A 22,282-nucleotide genomic window follows, 5' to 3' on the forward strand; every position below is an offset into this window, starting at 1 on the left:
TTCGTGCCCCGGTCTGGGAAGATCCCACATGCCGCGGAGCGGGTGGGCCCGTGAGCCATGGCCGCTGAGCCTGCATGTCCGGAGCCTGTGCTCCACAACGGGAGAGGCCACAGCAGTGAGAGGCCCGCATACCGCAAAAAAACAAAAAAAAGCCATTTTCTTATATGATGATTACTTAATATCCTAATAGTACTTAACTTTTTAATACCCTTAAAATCTTCTAGATATCACTGGACACTAAACTTGGCATGATCACTATGACTGCTTCAAAGAGGAAATTTTTTTTTTTAAATACAAATTAGGTATATTTCCTCCATTGTAAACTGAGGGTGGATTTAGCAGCTCATCACCAGCATAAAGGATATTAACCCCTGAGAAGACAATGCTTATAGATTGACAAAATTGAAAAGAGAACTTGATATATCTCTGGAATGTATACCATAGCCCTTATGTCTTTATGAGAATCAATTTTCAAGTTTCCACAGTTCAAAATAACTGACCCTGCCAGCACTAACATACTTCCTACAGAACAGCCTCTTTAAACAAATAAGAATTCAGCATGACCTTGGGCAATCCACCTACCGAGATGTTTCTTAACTGAGAACTTGAGGAATTTGAAGCAGCTGAGGTCTTTAGCACAATCATTCTATAATTCCAAGCTGATTTGGGGAAATAAGCCAAAAAAAATTAGTAAAATAAAACCTTTTCATTTGTTTTACGAGACCCATTTTTCCCCCTTGAATCTCTTCTTTTTTTTTTGCGGTACGCAGGCCTCTCACTGCTGCAGGCCTCTCACTGCTGCGGCCTCTCCCGCTGCAGAGCAAAGGCTCCAGACGTGCAGGCTCAGCGGCCATGGCTCGCGGGCTTACGTGGGATCTTCCTGGACCGGGACACGAACCCGCGGCCCCTGCATCGGGAGGTGGACCCTCAACCACTGCGCCACCAGGAAAGCCCTGAATCTCTCTTTTTAAGAATGAAAATCTGGCAAATAACTCTTATCTTCCATTCCATTTTTCCCCCAGAGCTCACGACTATCTTAAAGTTCAAGATATCCTCCTTAGTGTTTTTTTTAGGTTTTACATATACATTTACCCATAACAATAGCTTAACTTACATAAACAGTATCATACTGTTTTATCCTTCTATTACTTTTTTCACTTAAAACAGTTTGAGCTTTATTTATATAGCTATTCATCCATTTTAACTGATATGATTTCAATGTAGGAAAATAACATAGGTTATTTATTTGCTACATTTCTGCATGAGTTGGTAAACGTTTTCTGTAAAGGCCAGATAGAAAATATTTTAAGCTTCTCAGGACACATATGGTCCCTACTGCATTTTTTAAAAATTAATTAATTAATTAATTTTTGGCTGTGTTGGGTCTTCATTGCTGCGCGCGGGCTTTCTCTAGTTGCGATGAGCAGGGGCTACTCTTTGTTGTGGGGTGTGCGTGCTTCTCATTGTGGTGGCTTCTCTTGCTGAGGAGCACGGGCTCTAGGCCAGCAGGCTTCAGTAGTTGTGCCTCGCGGGCTCTAGAGCACAGGCTCAGTAGTTGTGGTGCACAGGTTTAGTTGCTCCGTGGTATGTGGGATCTTCCCAGACGGGGGCTCGAACCTGTGTCCCCTGCATTGGCAGGCGGATTCTTAACCGCTGCACCACCAGCGAAGCCCCCGCATATTAGTTTTGTAAAAAGGAATCCTTTAATTAATGTTGTGTCAAGGTCTCCAAGACCACCCTCTAGTTCAATGACTCACAGAAGTCAGAAAAGTGGTTATGCTGACAGATACAATTTATAGCAAAAAGGTACAGGTTAAAATCAGCGAATGTAAAAGGCACATAGGGAAGAGTCCAGGAGACCAGGCACAAGCTTCCAGGTGTCCTCTCTGGAGACGGTGCATGGACAGACAGCAGTTAATTCTCCCAGAAATGATGTGGGACAACACATACATATAGACTCTTGTCAACTGGGGAAACTCACCTGAGACTTCATGCCCAGGGCTTTGAGTGAGGGTCAGGTCTCACCGGCATGGAGCATACACGTGGCTGACCTTAGTTATTCCGTTTCCAGCTTCTCCAGAGATCAAACTGATCCTGCGTACTGCAATGCCCCCACCAGAAATCACTGTTAGCATAATCTATCTGATGTGGCTCAAGGCCCCAGGTAAACACAGGCACTTACAGAAGGCAGGACATTCCAAGAGCTTAAAGGTGATCTCCCAGGGACTTGGTCAAGGGGCAGACTTATCTTTGGAATGTGCAGGGTTTGAGTAAGCCAGACTTGCTAAGTCCTTCACTGCACATCTGTAAAACCATTCTTAGCTTACAGGCCATAGACTTGATTTGACTGGAGACTCTAGTGCTAGGGTCATGTAAGTTACTTTTCTTCCCCCCGTTACTTCAAACATTGCTGTAAGAAACATCCTTATGGATGTCTTAGTGTATAAATATAAATACACAACATATTGTGGGAATAATGACATAGGTAACTTCTTTCAGAAATAAAAACATGAAATTAGAAATATGTGACTCTCTTTAAAAAGGAAATCAATCTATAATGCTTATCACTTGGACTTAAAAATTATGTATTTAGGGCTTGCCTGGTGGCACAGTGGTTAAGAATCCGCCTGCCGGGCTTCCCTGGTGGCACAGTGGTTGAGAGTCCGCCTGCCGATGCAGGGGACACGGGTTCGTGCCCCGGTCCGGGAAGATCCCACATGCCGTGGAGCGGCTGGGCCCGTGAGCCATGGCCGCTGAGCCTGCGTGTCCGGAGCCTGTGCTCCGCAACGGGAGAGGCCACGACAGTGAGAGGCCCGCGTACAGCAAAAAAAAAAAAAAAAAAAAAAAAAAAAAAGAATCCGCCTGCCAATGCGAGAGACACGGGTTCGAGCCCTGGTCTGGGAAGATCCCATATGCCGCGGAGCAACTAAGCCCGTGTGCCACAACTACTGAGCCTGCACTCTGGAGCCTGTGTGCCCCAACTACTGCAGCCCGCATGCCTAGAGCCCATGCTCTGCAACAAGAGAAGACACCACAATGAGAAGCCTGCGCACCGCAACAAAGAGTAGCCCCTGCTCGCCGCAACTGGAGAAAGCCCGCACACAGCAACAGAGACCCAGTGCAGCCAAAACGAATAAACAAATAAAAATAAATAAACTTATAATAAATAAATTAATAAATAAAATAAAAATTATGTATTTAGATGTAGGACTATAAAATCTCAGCCTTTCTTAATAAGGAAAGTGAATTTACAACTAGTGAACTAAATATAAAAATCTGTGTTAGATACTAACAGATTAAAGCCAAGGTCTCAAAGAGATATTAAATTTGAGTATACATATTTTATCACAAGCAACATGTTGCTCTGTTGTGTTATTCTGCTGTTATATACGAAGGAACTTCTTTTGTCAAGTTAATTTGTACACATATTTTCTCTTAATCTGAACTGTAACCTTCGTCTGAATGAATGTCAAAGTTATGCAATGTCTTACATAATTGTGGAAAGTCAAAGCATGACCAATGTAGGAGACACTGGTATTTCACAAACTGTATTTATTGTTAATATCTTCAAAGGTAGCTGGATTTAAAACAAAACATTACACTTTCTTTCTATCAAGAGCTATTTTTTTTAATCAATGAAAACATCAGTGTGATTTCCCAGATTTTGGAAAAAGCACTTCAATCTTCTATTTCCCTGCTACAAATGTCTATAACACGCTTCAAGTGTTCAATAATTTCTAAACCTAAGTATGATGCAGAACTTTAGTGTTGTAGAAAGACTTACATGCGGAACTATTGCTATAACAATGTGTAACTTCAATTTTACTAAAGTAATGAAAAAAAGTTGTGGCTCGTGGGCTCTAGAGCGCAGGCTCAGTAGCTGTGGCGCGCGGGCTTAGTTGCTGCGCGGCATATGGGATCTTCCCAGACCAGGGCTCGAACCCGTGTCCCCTACATTGGCAGGTGGATTCTTAACCACTGCGCCACCAGGGAAGACCCTAAATAGACTGTTTTGAGTGGAAAGGAGCACTACTTATTCTTGCATATTGGTCTTATATCCCCAAACCCTCAACTTTCATATTAGTTATAATACTTTGTAATTTCCCCTGAACTTTCAAATAATTTTCCTGCCACTAACAGTAATTGTCTCTTACTTTCCAATCCTTATACCTATTTCTTCTTTTAATCTTACTGCACTGGCCAAGATCTCAGTGCAATGTGAAACAGATGCACAATAGCCATCCTTGTCCTATTGCTGACTTTAAAGGAACATCTCTAAAGTTATACCATTAACTCGTCATGTTAAACATGGGTTTTTAGTTATCATTTATCATACTAAGGAAGCTTCTGTCTATTCATAATCTACCAAGAGGATGTTTCATTTGGTTGATTTTTAAAATGAGTGCTGCACTTTGTTGTTTCCTCCTGCATTCCTTGAGATGATAATGTGGTTTTTTCTCTTTAATCTATCAATGTGCGTATTATATGAAAAGATTTTCCAATGCATACCATTCTCCCACTTTGGCAATAAATTTTACTTTGTCACAATAAGTGAATTTTAATTGGTGAATCTGAAATGCTAATATTCAGGCTAGTTCAGCCATGTTCATAGGAGACTGAAGTACAGTATTTTTCCCCTCACATGTCCCATTTGACTCTAGTATCATAGTTGAGCTTCACCCATCTTTCCCCCTTTCTAAAAATTCTCTACTACAGTATTTATAAAGATTGTTTCTTGAAGGCTTAACAGACCACATCATAAGCCATTTAGATCTGGTGGATTACTTGGGAGTAGATTTTTTAAAAGATTCATATTTAGTGTTGTTTTATATACACACAACGATCCTCATTTAAAAAATAACTAAAATTTCAAATTTATCCACATAAATTCAGCCATTCCGCGGCATGTGGGCTCTTCCTGGACCGGGGCACGAACCTGTGTCCCCTACATCGGTAGGTGGACTCTCAACCACTGCGCCACCAGGGAAGCCTATATTGTCTTTTTTATTGAAAAAAAAATTTTTTTGCCAGGGTAGTGGTAACCTCTATCTGATCCTATCATCATAGATTAGCTTAAAACCTTTTTCCCTTTATGCTTCTATGTACTTTAATTGTTGCCTGCCCCAAATCATTGATATTCTCCTATGTTTTATTTCTCCTTTCACATTTAAACTATATTCCATATGGAACTGATTTTTCTGCCTTGTGTCTGGAAGGGGTCTAGGTAATTTTTTTTTTCTCATATGGATATCTGACTCTGCACTATTTATTGAAAAGACCATCTTTTCACCCATTGCGATGATGTCTCCTAGTCATAAATCAGATCATCTGTATTTGTGGATTTGTGCCTAGGCTTTCTGTTACATTGGTCTATTTATCTATCCTTATGCCAACCAACTTTACAGTCATAATTATAACTACAGCTTTATAACAGGTCTTAATATCTGTTGGTGAAATGTTTTCAGTTTTGTTGTTGTTCGTTTACCTTGGATAGTCTTGTCCTTTGCATTTCTGTCAGTTGGTTGATTTCTCAACATCCTGCTGGCATTTTGATAACTGTGAAGTTAGATAACAAGCCAAACATTTGTATCTTCTCAAATTTCTCTCAATATTATGATTTTCTTTCAAAAATTTATTTTTAGGTATTTGATATTTTATGCTAGGGTAAATTGTATCATTTTAACAACTTCTATTTCTTTGTTTCTGACATAAATACAATTGGTCTTTGTATATCGACTTTGTATCCAGTGACCTTGCTAAATTATTCTGTTCATAGATTCCTTTGAATTTTCTATGCACAATAGCAGTTGTCTATAAATAGTGTTATTTCCTCCTTTCAAAACCTATGCTGTTATTTCAGGCCTCATTTCACCGGCTAGGATCTCAAATAAAATGTTAAACAATAGTGGTTATTATTGCTATTAGACTTCAATGAACCAAACTTTTGGCTTTGTTGACTTTCTCTGTTGTACGCTATTTATTTCATTGACCTTAAACCTTTTATTTTTCATTCTTCTTTTTCTAGCTTACTGAAAATAGTTTAGGTCATTGATTTTCAACCTTTTTTCTTTTCTAATATATACACTTAAGGCTATAAATTTCCCTACATACACTGCTTTAGCTGAAACAAGTTTTGGTATCTTTGTTACTGTTCACTTCAACATATTTTAAAATGTTTTTTTTTTTGACCCAGATACTGTTTTCAAATGTATTACTTAATTTCCAAGCAGTTGGGGTTTCTTTAGCCATCTTTTTGTTACTGGTTTCTAGCTTAATTCCAGTGTTAGGGAATACAGAATGAAGGCTTTTGATCTTTCACAATTTGTAGAGGTTTGTGTTATGACTTGGCATAGGGTCAACTTTGGTAGATGGTTCATGTTTACTTGAAGAAACTGAATTATGCCTTTTTGATCAAGCGTTCAGCATACATAAATTAGTTGAAATTTAGTAATGGTATTGTTCAGATCTTCTGTATTCTGACTTTTTTTTTTTTTTTTTTGCTTTTGGTCTGACTATTCTATCAGCTATTGCAGAAGCTGTGTAAAAGTTACTAACTATAATTAGGGATTTACTTATTTCCCCTCTCCTGTCACTTTTGCTTTATATATTTTACATTTGTCCTAGGAACAAACACATTTAGGATTGTGTGGTTTGGGTGCATTAATTCCTTTACCACTTTAAAATGTCCTTTTTATCTCTAGAGATGATTCTTGCCTTAAATCTCTGTGTAGGATAAAACTATGGTTACACTGTTTCCATTTGGTTGTTTTATGTGATCTTAGAGTTGTGTCTCTTGTAAGAAGTGTGTAGTGGGATATTGATTCAGCTGATAATTTTTCAACTTTAATTCAAGTAATGAATCACTTTATGTGTTTGGGTTTATATTCTGCAACTTAAAAATCTGACCTACCTGTTTTATGTTCCCTTTTCCATTCTTGCCTTCTTATATTTTATCCTCTATTAAAGTGTTAGATACACATTCTATTGTACTTTTAGTGCTCAACTCAAGATTATAACATGCCTCCCTGACTTTACAGTCTAGTAACAGTATTAATTTTATCACTTACCAATTGCTAGAACTTGAGAGCTCTAACTCCATTTACTCTCCCTGTGTCTTTTGTTATTATATGATGCATTTTAATTCTACAGATATTTTAAATCCCACAGTTTTAGTTATATTTACATTTACACATCTACCATTTCCATTGCTTTTCATTTATTCCCTCATTTCTAGATTTCATCTGGGGTAATTTTGCATCCACCTGAAGAATATCCTTTAACATTTCTTCCAGTATATGCCTACTGGTAACAAATTATTTTTCCTGGAAAGTCTTTATTTTACCATATTTGCAGTGTATCTTGCCCTTGCCTCTTCTTTCTTATCTGGAATATGAGCACTGCAGCTGCCATCTCTTCACGAGGACGGAAGTCACGCACAAAAGATGGTGGGTCATAAGGAAAGAACAGAAAAAGCCTGGAGCCCCACTGATCTTGTGGAGCTACTGTACTGGACACCTAGACAGCCAACATGTGAAAGAAAAGCAAACCCTAACAGTTTAAGCACCGTTCTTACTTTGGTTCTGTTACAAGACAAATATCATTCCTGATACAATGTCTTTGATCAATTCTGGAAGCTTCTTAGCCACTTACCTCTTCCAATGTAGCTGTTAAGATATCTGTAATTTACAGTTAAATAATCCAGCATTTGTGGCACGAGTTACTCATGTAAAGTTGTCACATAGATCCTGCTAGTATTATTCTGACCAAGAAAGTACAGTCCAGGATGATCAGCTCACACTCTAATTAGAGAATCCATAATCCAGAGGCAACTTCCCTAGGTACTGTTGTCTGTCTCTTGACCAACATATAATGCTTTGCTAATTTACATACTAAAGGTCAGAAATTTTTATTGGTGAAATTAGAGGCCTGTTAACTAGAATGATGAACTGCAAAACTTGGCCCCTGATGGTTAAAGGTTTTCAAGATTATGTGGATTGGCTAAAAGCAGAGTTGCACACCCACCCAGCAAGAACAGGACAAAGAATCCAGCTTGGTCCGTAGCCCTTACCCTTTGGGAAGATGTCCTAATATAATCCCCTGAAAGGTCCTCAGTGTCCAGCCATGAACACAGGTTTTGTTAAGGGTAACAGAATTCTGCTTCTTGAAGGGAACTTTCAGGCAAGGTGGTTAAGAGCATCTCAAAGGGTAGAGAACAACTTCCTTAAGCCTGCAGAACAGGCAGTAAGATTTCTTTTTTTTTTCTTACTTAATATCTGTATTGGTGACAGAAGTTGGTGAGAAACTGCCTTCATTATAACCTGGCTGTTAGGGGGTGATCTGGGGGCAGGAGTGTGTTTGGGGTGGGTGGGCATTCAGTGGGTCCTATTATCTAACAAGGGTTGTACACGAATACATTGCCTTCGGTCAGTTCACAACTGCCTCACCCCCAGTTCTATTTCCTCCTGCTTAAAACTCCTAAAATATATATGTACACTGGATCTTACTTGTGTGAATCTTTCATTTTTTTTCCATCTCTTTTATGCTGTATTCTAGCTTATTCCTGTCGTTTCAAAAATTATCAAGTGTCTGAAATAGTAAATTTCTTCCCAGTGAAACTAGAAGAGAGGCCCCAAGAGGGCAGAAATTTGTTTTATTCGTTGCTTTACCACCAGCACCTTGCTGTGCCCTGCACACTAAGGAGGTGGTAATAATATATATATATATATATATATACATATATATATATATATATATATACATATATATATATATATATATTTTTTTTTTTTTTTTTTTTGCGGTACGCGGGCCTCTCACCGTTGTGGCCTCTCCCATTGTGGAGCACAGGCTCCGGACGCGCAGGCTCAGCGGCCATGGCTCACGGGCCCAGCCGCTCCACGGCATGTGGGATCCTCCCGGACCAGGGCACGAACCCGTGTCCCCTGCATCGGCAGGCCGACTCTCAACCACTGCGCCACCAGGGAAGCCCCCAGAATAATTTTTAAGCTAAGCTTGGATACTGTGAGAGCAAGACTGTAAGGGACATTTCAGCTCTTTGTCATGGAAATCCTCCTTTCCCTCCACCTAGTCTTAGGTTCAGAAGCTGCTTTGCAGCCCCAGGCTGCTGTGCAGAGCTCTGCGCCCCCCTTCCTGAGGCCGCAGTTCCCTCTAGGGTCTTGGCTTCCTGCAGAGGTCTCAGTCCCACCTCCCCTGCATTGTCAGGTCATGTCTCACTGTTCAAAGCCCCAGAGTTCACTGGCGAGGCTCTTAGCTAAGATGATAATCCTGCAGGTCAGAGGCGCTGTCAGTGCCTCCGTTTACTACTTCGGCTTTGTTTTCTCTTCACTTCTGGCAGGTGGTATTTCCTTTTTCTTTTGCAGTCAGCTGCGTGTATATGTTATGTTTTATTTGGCATCTTTCTGAGTTTGGAGCTATGGGATGGTGGTGGTAGCAAGGTTTATGTTAATTCAGTCTGCCATGCCACCAAGATTCCTGGAAACAAACTATGCGAGGAGGTAAAACAATAAACCACCATTTTAAGCCACTGGTTTGCAGTTTTCTATTACACTGCAGTAACATTCAATCACTAATTGATGCACTTTGAAAAGCACAACAAATGAAGAAAACACAAACTGAGAGTTGGAAGAAAATGTTTATTTCGTAAAGAGGTATGAAGGTAGAAAACCAGTAAGAACAGGGAAAGGACAACTTACAAGTGGGGGATTTTGAGTCAACTGGGAAGTGACTTGGACAAAACTTTCATAGGCAACAGAGCTTCATATACCAAAACCACGACACTGAAAGGCATCTAATAATCAGCCAATTTTATCTGTATCAGTAGTAATAAGAATAATTCTCTCTACACGTCCACCTTTTCGAAAGGAAAATGTAATCAGTGAAGACCTAGTTGGCTTTAATGTTTCCAGTGTGTGTCTCGAGTTATCAAAAATTAACTGTAGGAGAGTAGGATGAAGTAGAGACCTGCATTTTTGGGTTGAGAAAATATTAACCTTTAATTGTGCAACTTAATTCTTGGGTGTGCCTTTGCTGTTTGATTTTTGATTATTCTTCCCTACAACATTAGCATGATGGAAGTATAATTACTTGGTCACCACTTAACATTTCAGTTCTGTTTCTCAACATGTAACCAAGGGTACAATTAATTTAAACACTTTTAACAGTAAATAATTGTGTACGTGGTAGAATAAGTTGGCTTCTTTCAAATTTAAAGGGTATAGTATCAACTGAAACTAACTCCACTCAAGAAATAATTGAGTGTCTTCTATTAAGCAGGCATAGTGCTGGTACTGCATGAATATTACCCTCCTATTAATCATTCTAAGAACTTTAGAAAAGACTTGTGAAACCAGAGCACTACCAGAGGACTAACTGTAACCCTTCACACCCTGTGGTCTATTTTTCTTGCTGTTACAAGTAACATGAAGTACTCCCACTTTGTAGAGCCAGAGAGATAAAATCATTGATCACTGTCATATGGCTAGAAAGTAGCAGATGCTATAACATGAACCCAAGGCCTTGATTCCAAGATCAACTTTTATACTGTCATTATGATGCCTTTATACAATTCTTTAGTGGACAGTTTTCTCCACCTGGCAGTCATTTTCTTACTTTAATTTTTTTATAAGGAAAACACTGTGAAGAAGCAAAGTAAAAAACTGATTTAATCCTTGGCAGTACAGTGGCAATTAAATAGCTGTTAAAAAAAACAAGTGTTTTGAGAACATGCCCAGGGTTTTTGAGAACATTTCTACTGGACACCTTTGCTCCAAGCTTATCTTCCATTGAGAGAGGGAGGGGACCGTATTTAAAAACAAGAATAGGGACTTACCTGGTGGCCCAGTGGTTAAGACTCTGCGCTCCCAATGCAGGGGGCCCGGGTTTGATCCCTGGTCCGGGAACTAGATCCTGCATGCCGAACTAAAAAAAAAAAAAAAAAATTAATAATAAAAATAAAATAAAAACAAGAATAAAATTTTCTTCTTTCAACAAAATTTATCATGTCAGATACTGAATTTATGAAGACAAGCTTGTTTCTGTCTTCAAGGGGCTCATAATTTAAGAGAACTACACATGTAAATAAATAAGTGATAATTTTAGTACCAGTGATAGTGCTAAACTAGAAGATAGTAAAAGACATACTTATGACACAAAGAGAAGAACCTCCCTCCCTTTTACCTGGAAGGTCCAAGATCCAGGTAATATTAAGACATTTGAACTGAGTTTTGAAGAGTGAGTTATTTCAGGAGGGCTTAGTATGTGCCAGATAGTGTGCTAAGGGATTATCTGGATTATCTAATTAAATTATCACTGCAATTCAGGAGATAGGGAACCCCATTTTACAGATGAATCCAAGTGGTTTAACCTAGAACTCAATCTGCTACATATTGTGAGCTACTGACATACGCAGACACACAATAAAACAATCACTGGAATCACAGAGATAAAGGGACTTATATAACTGTAATGTTCTCATTTACATACAAGGCATATGAAGTGAGTATGCTTCAGGAATTAGCCAAAGGTCACATAATATAGAGACAATCTCTTATTCTCTCAAGGGCCTGTCCATTGTATGATCACGTTTCCCTGAAAATGTTATTCTCTTCCTGCTTTTCCCTTTAACTCCTTCAAACTCTCCATCACCAAAAGCCACTTCAAACCACATTCCAACTTACCAAAGGGCGAGGTCATTAAATGAATGCAGCGCAAGGACACACGGTTTGATAGGGTGAGCCTGTATTTAAAACAAGATATTTACTGTAAATGTCAGTGTTTTATAAGCAGTGATCTGAAAAGATTGAGAAACAAGTAAAACAGGTTTGCCAGCTTTTATGAACACTGCTTCTTACATACTCGACCTATTACATACGAAAATAAATACAAGGCATGAATTCAAATCCCAGATATCCTGAAAACTTCAGAAAAGACTTGTACTCTGGTCTACCCAGAGCTCTACCTACAACTGTACAGTACACATTCCTGTATGGTATGGCTACATCAAGTTTTCTAAGCACTTGGATTAGTTTTCCTAATGTCAGCCCTCGGAGCCTTCTACCTGCCCTGTCTGAGCTGCCTGGGATCTGTTCAATCATTTTTTTAAACATAAGTAAACAGTACAAACTGTTCATTGTTTAGTTTGAAACAAAAACTTTAAATGCTTATGTGGAAACAAAAAGCTGAAATAACTTCCTTAGGGTCATAATAAAACTCTATCATTCTTATCATATGTGCAGTTTTAAAAACATACTTTAAAGGTTCAAGGTGGACGACTATTAAGACTTTGAAAAAAAAAACAAACAAAGACTGACTGGAATTCTAATGTAGATGACTCTGCTCATGGCTACTGCGCATGAGCACGGTAAACCTGTTGTGGTTTAGGTTTAACATACAGATGGAGAGAATGGATATGCAACATTCTCGGTACTACTGCGTTTATTTCCCACCTTAAAGTGAAGACCCAATTATAAATCCTATTGATTCTACAACAGTAACAATATGAAAATTGACAGGAGCCAAAGAATATCAGCAAACTTATTAATAAGAAAAGGACAAAAGTGAGCATTTATTTGGTAGCACAGCATACACTGGTTCTGAAAGGTATGAAAATTAGAATCACACATTTAATCACACACCTTAAAAAAATTATAGGTGTTCCTTTCTAGATTGACTGTATATTTGAGGGTAGATCTCTCCCATGCATTTATTTCTTTAATCTCCACAAATGCCTGAGACCCACAGCCTGCATATATGAACCACTTATGGTACCCAGGACACTTGCTCTGAGGTCAGGGATCTCCATCACTTTAACTGCTCTGTGATTATAAGCAACTTAACTTCCCTGAGCCCCAGTTTCCTGAACCATAAAGTATACTAATAACACTTACCCTAAACCTAAAGGACTGCTGCGAAGGTTAGATGAGAACATTACAAAAGTAATAAGTACCTGTACTGTAATAGGTGTTCCTATTACGGTGGTATTTATGAATACTCAGACAGTAATAATGACAGACGTATTAAAATGAGTGACAAACTCAGGGGAACACCCGAGGTCTAAGGACTGTTAACACAAAGATAAAGAACTGATAGAATAGACTTTCCTTTTTATATGAGTTTTATGATTTAAAAAAATTGATCAGAATAAATGTCTGAAAAGAAATCTTTAGGTAACTAAAAATAAAATTTGAAATGACGAGGGCTCCTTAATTGTGGCTCGCCAGCTCCCTAGTTGCGGCACACGGGCTCCTTAGCTGCAGCATGCATGTGGGATCTAGTTCCCTGACGAGGGATCGAACCTGGGCCCCCTGCATGGAGAGCACAGAGTCTTATCCACTGCGCCACCAGGGAAGTCCCCAGCATAATGTATTTATAATACTGAGGATGGTATGGGCCTTCCTAAGACAACAAAACCCAGAAGTTACTAAAAATTACATAATGATTTAAAATAAAATTTTAAAAAACACATGACAGATTAGGAGGAAGTATCTGCAACACATTTAATAACTTAGAAAGAAAAAAAAAATCCAAAATACATACAGTTCCTAAAAAACAGTAAGAACAAATTAACAAACCAAAGAAATATGGGCAAAGGACATGAATATACAATCAAAAAAATAAAAATGAAAGAAAGAAAACCAATGAAAATGTGAAAAGATATTAGCTTCACTCTTAGACAAGGAAATGAAAATAAAAACAGATACTTCTTTGCAACCATCAGGTCAGCAAAAATGAACACGAATGGTAATGCTTTGGGGCAAGGATGTGAGGAAACAGGTACTCTCTTACACGGCTAGCGAAAGTATAAACTGGCACAGACTCCTTGGAGAATAATTTTGCAGTACCTGTAAGTATTTTAAATAGACATGTTCCTTGACACAGCAATTATACCTTTACAAATGGTTTTATAGAAATTATCACACAAAATATGAATCAAAATATTCTGTATTTTGCAAGACTGCCTAAAACAGTGAAATACTGGAGCAACCTATGGTTCCACTAATAGGGAAAAAAGTACATTGTGGTATATTTATATATGGAACTAAAAGAAAAATACGTGATGCATAGATATGGAAAGTTCTCCAATGCATGAAAAAAAGTATAAGATACATATACAGTATGATTTCATGGTATTATAAATCCCACCCATATCACCAAGGTATATGTGTGTACAAACACGACAAGAGCTTGGAAGGATCACCACTGTTAATAATTCAGAGTGTAAGAAAAAGGCAGGCTGTGGTATGTGAATGTGAAGAGAATATTTTTATATACTCTTCATGTTTACTCTAAATATTACAGAATGAATGACCACACATTTAGAAAGTTATCTGAAGGGACTTCCCTGGTTGTCCAGTGGGTAAGACTCTGTGCTCCCAATGCAGAGGGCCCGAGTTCGATCCCTGGTCAGGGAACTAGATCCCACATGCAGGCTGCAACTAAGAGTTTGCATGTCACAACTAAGAAGCCCGCACGCCACAACTAAGACCCGGTGTGGCCAAAATAAATAAATAAATAATGAATTAATAAATAATAACTTAAAAAAAAAGTTATCTGAAAATGAAGGATTTGCCAGTACCCAGTTCCCAAACTCTGTTTCTCATTCATACTCATACATTTACTTGAAAATAACCCAGTATTCTGGTTAACATGGAAACTTCTTGTGCTACTAATTACTACATAATTTTAAACAACAATTATTAAATATAAACAGGATACCCAAAACAAAAATTTTCAGAGATAACGTATAGTATAAGAAAAATTTATGTCAAAATTAAGACAACTGTATACCTTTAGCGACCTTTTATACTTTTTCAATCAAAGAAACCCTGCAAAAACCCTTATTTTCCCAGGGAATTTGAACTCCTATAAAACTTGCATGAAGAACAAGTAGCAAAGAAACGTTCTCAAACTACTTTTAAAAAACAAAACAAATAACCCACACCCTGTTTTTAAATATTTTTAGACAGTAGGACAAATACTAAACACATAGCTTAACAGTCTTTAAAGAATCACTTTGAAATAAGCAAGGAAAAGGTCAGAACTTTTAAGCCAGTTATAATTGCATCTGGTTAGTCCCAAGACAGTTAAGTGACTGAACAGGTTCTACTGCTAAGACTTTGATTCCCAGAACAGTTTTACTCAGCCTCACAGGAATAATGTGTATTAAATTATACAAACACCCTTGGGATGTGTTCTTTTCCATAAAATTAAAGGAAGTTAAGGCTAATGTTAATGGTAGAATTGCTTTTTAAAAAAACTGAAACGAATAGAACTAAAAGGTAAACTCATGTGTATCAGATTCCCCATTTTAACTGACATTTTTTGATTACTGAAGCCAAAGGACACATTTGTTTGGAACCATAAAATCCTACTACTGGGAACTGATGAAATGAGAAAGATATAATGAAACAGGAAGAAGTTAAATAATTTATGCCAAATGCATAGCAAATAATTATGAGGAGAGATATCAAATCTTCAAACTTGATAGAAAATAGCTGGAGTTTAATTTTGGAACATATTCAAATATTATTGAAAAATCCAACTTTATATTATATGCTCTATCAATCAATTAAATAAAAAATGACATTTGGAAAATAAGGGGGGAAAATGGGGACATTTTAACATTTACCCAAATTCTGTAACATTTAAAACTGATAAGCACATGTTCATCAGAAAAAAATTTCTTTTACATTTCTAATAAATGTATTTTTTTTTTTTTTTTTTTTTGCGGTACACGGGCCTCTCACTGTCGTGGCCTCTCCCGTTGCGGAGCACAGGCTCCGGACGCGCAGGCTCAGCGGCCATGGCTCACGGGCCCAGCCGCTCCGCGGCATGTGGGATCTTCCCGGACCGGGGCATGAACCCGTGTCCCCTGCATCAGCAGGCGGACTCTCAACCGCTGCGCCACCAGGGAAGCCCTAAATGTACGGTTTTTAAAGAAATCAAGGCGTGTATTTTCTAAAGGGTGAGAGACAGCTCAGTATAACAGAATAATTTACAGTATTAACTAAAAGAAGATAAAGTGAAAAAAAAATTTTCACTTAACTATAACTCAACTTTCATGTGGAGCTTTTTCTGAGTGATAAAGTGAGGCAAAGCTGATAGCCCAAATGATCAAAGACCCCATAATATAATCAGGAAAGTATGGAATATAAAGATATAGATACAGGGCTATTAAACAAAAGAAAAAAGCAATAAATTAAAAAACACTATAAATTAGGAATTTAACCTATAGGCCATTTGGGAGCCTAAACCATATGATATGCTAAATATTTTTTCATATTGGGGAATATGAAAGAAAAAATTTATATTCTGTTCACTGAGGTTCAAAGGTAAACTGATGGGGAACTCTCACATATGCGTAATCTGAAAAAATATATTTCATAAAACTACCCTTAGGTTATATGATGCTTCCATAATGCACTGCAATATTTCTCTTGAAGTATTATAAATCAGAAAATAACCATAGCACTTGACAAGTTTTAAACAAACATGTGGAACTCACTGAAATATACATTTTACATCCAAGCACATAACAGAACAGCTCCCACTTAATACAATTTTAAAACTTTAGTATATTGAACAAATAGAATACAATTAGAAAGATAGCACTCACCTACTCAAGAACAAGTCTCCCTGACTTGACTCCACATTTTTTATTTAATTGTGAATGTTTCATAACACATAGACATCTTCCAGAGGAGAAGCAGCAAATGTGAGTTCTAATTCTGGATTTAGGCACAGATTAGAGTTTATGGATACTTGCCAAGCTGCTAGAAAGAATAATATGTACTTCTTAAGTCATTTTGATTTCGTGGTTGTTGTTTACTTTGTGTTTTACCTGTACAGAATGTGGATGTGTCACCAAAAAAAGAAAAGTAGAGCTGATTTCATGGAGTTGAAAAACAGTTACAGAAAATTAATTTTAAGTAGAGTGTTTTCAATAAAAGCATGAAATATGAAAGTATCATTTAAATCAAACAATTCATACCTAGAACTAGTTATCAGGTATTAGGTTGTCTTTATTTACAAATGTATGGCACAACTATACTCTGAAAAAAAAGGATGACAAACACATGTTTAAAATAATAATAATAGTAATAACAATAATAGCTACCATTTTTCAGGAGCTTAGTATGTACCAGGAATTATTTTAACACTTTACTGGTATTAACTCATTTATAATATTAATCCACTTAATCTCATAACCATCCTATTAGGTAGGTACTCTTATAATCCCAATTTAGCAGATAGAAGAAGCAGAGAGAGTAGTAACTTCCCCAAAATAACATAGCTAGTAAGTGGCAGTACCAGGATATGAGTTCAAGAAGCTAGGCTTCAAAACTCTACCACTAAATTACAGTGATTTCAAAGATTCAAACCATTTCCATTAAATCAGAAAGTTGGTATCATCTTTATTGCTAAAATAAAAATGAGTTAGATCTACTTTAAACATAACAGCAATTATTTACTGAACACCTAAAATATGCTATGTACTATTATTAGGCATTATAGCTGGCATTAACAGCAGCTATAATGTTAGCATTTATCAGGGCTTAACGTGACAGGAACTGACGAATGAACCACTTTGCACTGATCACAGAGGCCGATCCTTACAAAAATCCTGTGAAGTGGATACCATGCCTATTTTGCAGATGAGAAAAACACCAAGGTGGGAAACAGCACCTTTCCCTCCTCCAAATCGCATACCAAATTGACTGGCAGAGCCCAGATGGCTACAAATGTCTAATATCAGAGCCCTTGCTTGTCAGAGCACACTGAAAGGGCTACAAATGTGATGTCACCGACCAAACAAGACATTCTTTTGCCCCAAACCCCAGAGTCTTATGTCATGTTAGAGATACAATAACACAACTGAAAAGATATGACAGTAATTAAAATTTATAGTTATTACATTAAAAAAAATCAAGCCTCCGTGTACTATTTTTGCCAAATCCTGTATCAATGTTAATGGTTGAGATTCCAAGTCAGCTGAAGTAAACATCCACCTCCCAGCCGATCCATGTATTACAGCTGAGTGTAGGATGTTTACATGAACTGAAAACTTGGTTTAAAGCAGGACTTACAAAGATTGACATAAATGAGACAAAAGTCAAATCAAAAAGTATTTTGAGACAAAGTTTAAACTCCAAGGGAAAAGGCAGAAGTGACATTCTTTTCACTGAAATAATTTATGGCAATGTAAGCAAACATCTTGTAAATGTTCCCGATCTAAATGTGGCTGAGTTTACAGCCTCTCATCCTCCCATATCCCTCTCTTCAAAACAACTGAACTTGCATTTAGAGGAACCTGGCTGATGGCCTTGACGATGCATCAATCACCCATTCTTCCTCAGGAAGGAGATTCCTGTTTTGGGTAAAGGACAAAGTTAACAATACACCTCTGAGGAGCTCAAAGCTTAGCTGGAGCCTTCCTTTTCCTCATTTCTCTTCCCCCTCCTCGAGCCTCTCCCCATCTCCTCCCTCAACTCATAATTCAGTTAAGTTCGCCTCAGTAACACCTCTCCCATACTCTGATCTCAGTACACCTTCTACTGGCCCAAGTGTTGCTAAGTTGCCTCTCAGAAATCCCTCGTCTCTTTGCATTCCTCTGATTAAGAAAATATTACCACCGACACCCCTACAAAGCATATGTGGCCCGATCAGTACACTTGCACCAACGAAGAGGAAATCCTCAAATTTGGAAGTAAAGTTAAATATTAAGAACCACTGCCAGCAAATTCTAAAAATCTCTGGAATTTCAGAGGCATTCCAGGACCTTCGGGAACATCCCATCTCTACCTGGCCTCTCTTGTCCTCTGCGGGCTACTTCTCCTGAAGCACTAGTTCTCAAGATTAAACATACACATTTTTTTTTTCTCTACAAGTATATTGTTTTCTTGTTTCAAGTATTCCACTGCAATACTATTTTTTCCTTCTGCTTTTCTTTGCAAATCAAATAGGTTTTGTGGGCTAGACAATTAATATGATGCTTCCTCTGGGAGAAAAATGGGTCTCAGGTTTCCAACAAACCTTTTTCAAAACAAACTTTTGGATTACTACATGTTTTTAAGTTGGCGATTTTATGCGTATTTTTCTTCAGTTGCTAACTGGGCATAATACCGAACAGGGAAAAGAATGTAAGATGAGCTCCGTGCTTCTGAAAGCCTGGACCCAGGACAGCAGCATCAGCAGCACTTGGGAATTTAGGAAAAACAATGCACATTCTCAAGCATCACCTCAGACCTACTGAATGAGAAGCTCTGGCAAGGCCCAGCAATCTGTATTTTAATTAATAAGCCCTCCAAGTAATTCTGATACATGCTAATATTTGAAAACCAGTGGATTAAAGATGAAATTGTTTCACCAAATATGCTGGAAAGCCAGAGCAAAGATAGCAGTGAACATCAAACTGTTAGAAAGTCTGTCATATGCTACAGATTGGGGGTGGGGTGGGGGAAGGCAATGTCAAAACACTCATCACATGTCCACCCATAATGAACCAGGCTGGGGAAACTGGCAGAGACAGCCTGAAAAAGCATAATTTTGAAAAGTAATTAAGTTCAGACTGATACTCAAACTTGAAATTTTTTTTCCCCTGAATACACACAGCAAATAGAGGCACATCCACTCAGTGAATAAAGTTTTAACCAGAGGAACAGAAGGGGCCACAGTCAGAGCCCTCTGCATGCAATGAGGACGGCACGCTGGGATCCGAAGCTCACCGCCCACTTCTGGGTCACCCACCCCACGCCACCTCTGGCTCTGCGTAAAAGGGACTCAGGCATCAAGACCAATGAAGATCCGTCCAACAATGTAATTTTAACCAAGAATATTTGTACATGAGCATATCTAATTGGAAATGAACTTGAAGACAATTCTGCAGTTGTCTGCCTAAAAAAGTAACCCCTAAGGAATCTCAAATCAAATGCTAAGGAAAAAACCTGTCATTTTCAGAAAACAGTATTCAGTAACTAAAAATGTTTTACTTTCAATATTAACTAAATCAAAATATCTTCTTAGTAAAGAATTCCTGAGGTTTCTAAGACCTGTCAATAAAGACCACACACGTCTTCCTCAATACTAAGTTAAAGAATGGGGAAATAAGCTGTTACTGGTTCACTGGCAAATACTAATGCTCTAACATTTTTTTTTTTTTTTGCGGTATGCGGGCCTCTCACTGTCGTGGCCTCTCCCGTTGCGGAGCACAGGCTCCGGATGCGCAGGCCCAGCGGCCATGGCTCACGGGCCCAGCCGCTCCGCGGCATATGGGATCCTCCCAGATCGGGGCACGAACCCGTATCCCCTGCATCGGCAGGCGGACTCTCAACCACTGCGCCACCAGGGAGGCCCTAATGCTCTAACATTTTAAAGCATTTGTTTTGTATAGTCAATTGCTAAATTTGCAGGCCACGGGGAATTTTGTGGTTCTTCCAAATTAAAACATAAAGAAGTCGTCTGCAAATGACTAAAAGGTTGTACTGAAGTACACTGAAGCAAGGGCATCCAGAATTAAAGATGACATGGTCTCTGATTCACCTCATTAGGGCAGAATAACATGGAACAAATGTTACGTAACACAGATTGTACATGAATCCTGAGCATCCAGGGATGAGTGGACGGCTGTGCAGAGTGTCACAGCTTTGTGCAGGACACCCACCCTTCTTTTAGCATAGATCTGGGCTATCATTTTAAAAAGTCTTTCAAATTCAGCTAGGCAAATGATTAAACTAGGCAGTTTCTATCTACCTTACTGAATTTCAAAGCTATGTAACAAAATTTTTCGTAGGAAACAATGTCACCTTGTCTAACAAAATAACCCTATTACCAGAGGACTCTTTCTGCCTTTCCAGGGATCACTCCCTGGGCTCTTAGAGCAAATGGCCCTGTTTGCTGCTATCTGGAACCCAAGGCCTCCAATGTGCTAAATCAGAGGGTCAACTCTTAATAAAGCATGTTTATTAAGATTTGAGTATGAAGGGATACTTGCTGCATGCTAATCACCAAGTTTGAAAATTACACTTCAACTTGCAACGCTACCTGTGTCTGAAGCAACTACCTACGCCACCTCCCTCCACTCTGGCCGCGCAAGTCTTGTAAACTAGCACAAAGGAGCATTTAAGAATCAGTGCTGCAGCACGAATACATCTGGGCAGCTACATCATGACCCAAACTGTCACTTGCTCACCTGTATAAAAGATATAAGCAAATAGTAGACACTGCTGCAACAAAACAAAATTGTTAGTGGGGCCCCATACAGGCAAGGTGCTCTACTGGACACAGACGGCAGGAAAACTGGTAATTATAAAGATATAATGTCCTCACCCTCAGAAAGCTTATGATCTAATCAAGGAAGCCATGCATGTAAAAAATTAGCAAGAACTTTACCTTTTGGTTTAATTATGCGCTGAACCTAACACAGTCAGATGTTTAGCAGTTTAATATTAATACATGATAAAAATACCAAAGCTGTATTAAAGAGAAAGATTTCAATAAAACAGAAATGTTTCCCAGTGTCTAAAAGACAAACAGAGCTAAGAAAACAAATTTTCAAAACTCAGAAAAAGAGCTGTTGTAAAATTATGTTATCAATAGTCTGCCCTGAATTCCACCTGTGAGAAAAGCCCTGTATTGCTCAGCATTGTGAGGAAACACAAAAAATAGATACAGTGCACCTGCTCACAAGGCATCAACATTCTAATGAGGAAGAGAAAAGGCAAGTGATAACCTGAAGATACTCAGGAAAATATACTCAATAAATAAGACAAATATAACCAATGGCGAATGTTGTAAATAGGCTCAGTGGTTTGAAGTCCTGCAAGTTTTTAGAGGACAGTTCTGACCAGGAGCTGTGACATCATTCCGGGTGGAGAACAGGAAGTTGGGGGGGGCAGGGGGCTGAGAGGCTAGCGACCAAGTTTGTACACTTCTTCACTACAGAGAAAACTGAAACGTCTCGGTTGTGTACTGCTGGGCGGTAGGGTGGGGTGGTGGTGATAAATGTACTCTCAATAACATCTCCAGAATTTCTAAAGGAGGAAATCAGTCTTCTGAACTGTTGGGAAGTTAAACTCTAGCCTACTTGGAAAGGCAATAAAGAATGAAAGTTCACTGCCAGGGCAAAAACAGAAATAAGAACCCATAGTGGAAAAAAAAATTTTTTTAACTAAATTCTCTAAGGCCCAGCAGCAGCAGCATCTTAAGTCTGGGAAGCTCAGATGGCATCTGCTACAGGATATCCTGTTCTTCAGACAGCATCCTACAC

At 38.4% G+C, this 22,282-nt stretch overlaps 1 protein-coding gene across 2 annotated transcripts in view; it reads right to left on the bottom strand.

Annotated features, from left to right (window-relative positions):
- The window catches only part of ZFAT (zinc finger and AT-hook domain containing), a 254,220-nt gene that overhangs the window by 202,524 nt on the left and 29,414 nt on the right, over positions 1–22,282 (bottom strand). For both annotated transcript variants that reach the window (XM_060116135.1, XM_060116136.1), the window contains exons 2-3: positions 11,697–11,755; positions 10,850–10,938 (exon numbers count right to left, since the gene is read on the bottom strand). The gene's annotated coding sequence lies outside the window, so the exon portion shown is untranslated. The remainder of the gene's footprint in view (positions 1–10,849; positions 10,939–11,696; positions 11,756–22,282) is intronic.

The sequence above is a fragment of the Mesoplodon densirostris genome, chromosome 13 (genome assembly GCF_025265405.1).
Source record: "Mesoplodon densirostris isolate mMesDen1 chromosome 13, mMesDen1 primary haplotype, whole genome shotgun sequence".
NCBI lineage: Eukaryota > Metazoa > Chordata > Mammalia > Artiodactyla > Ziphiidae > Mesoplodon > Mesoplodon densirostris.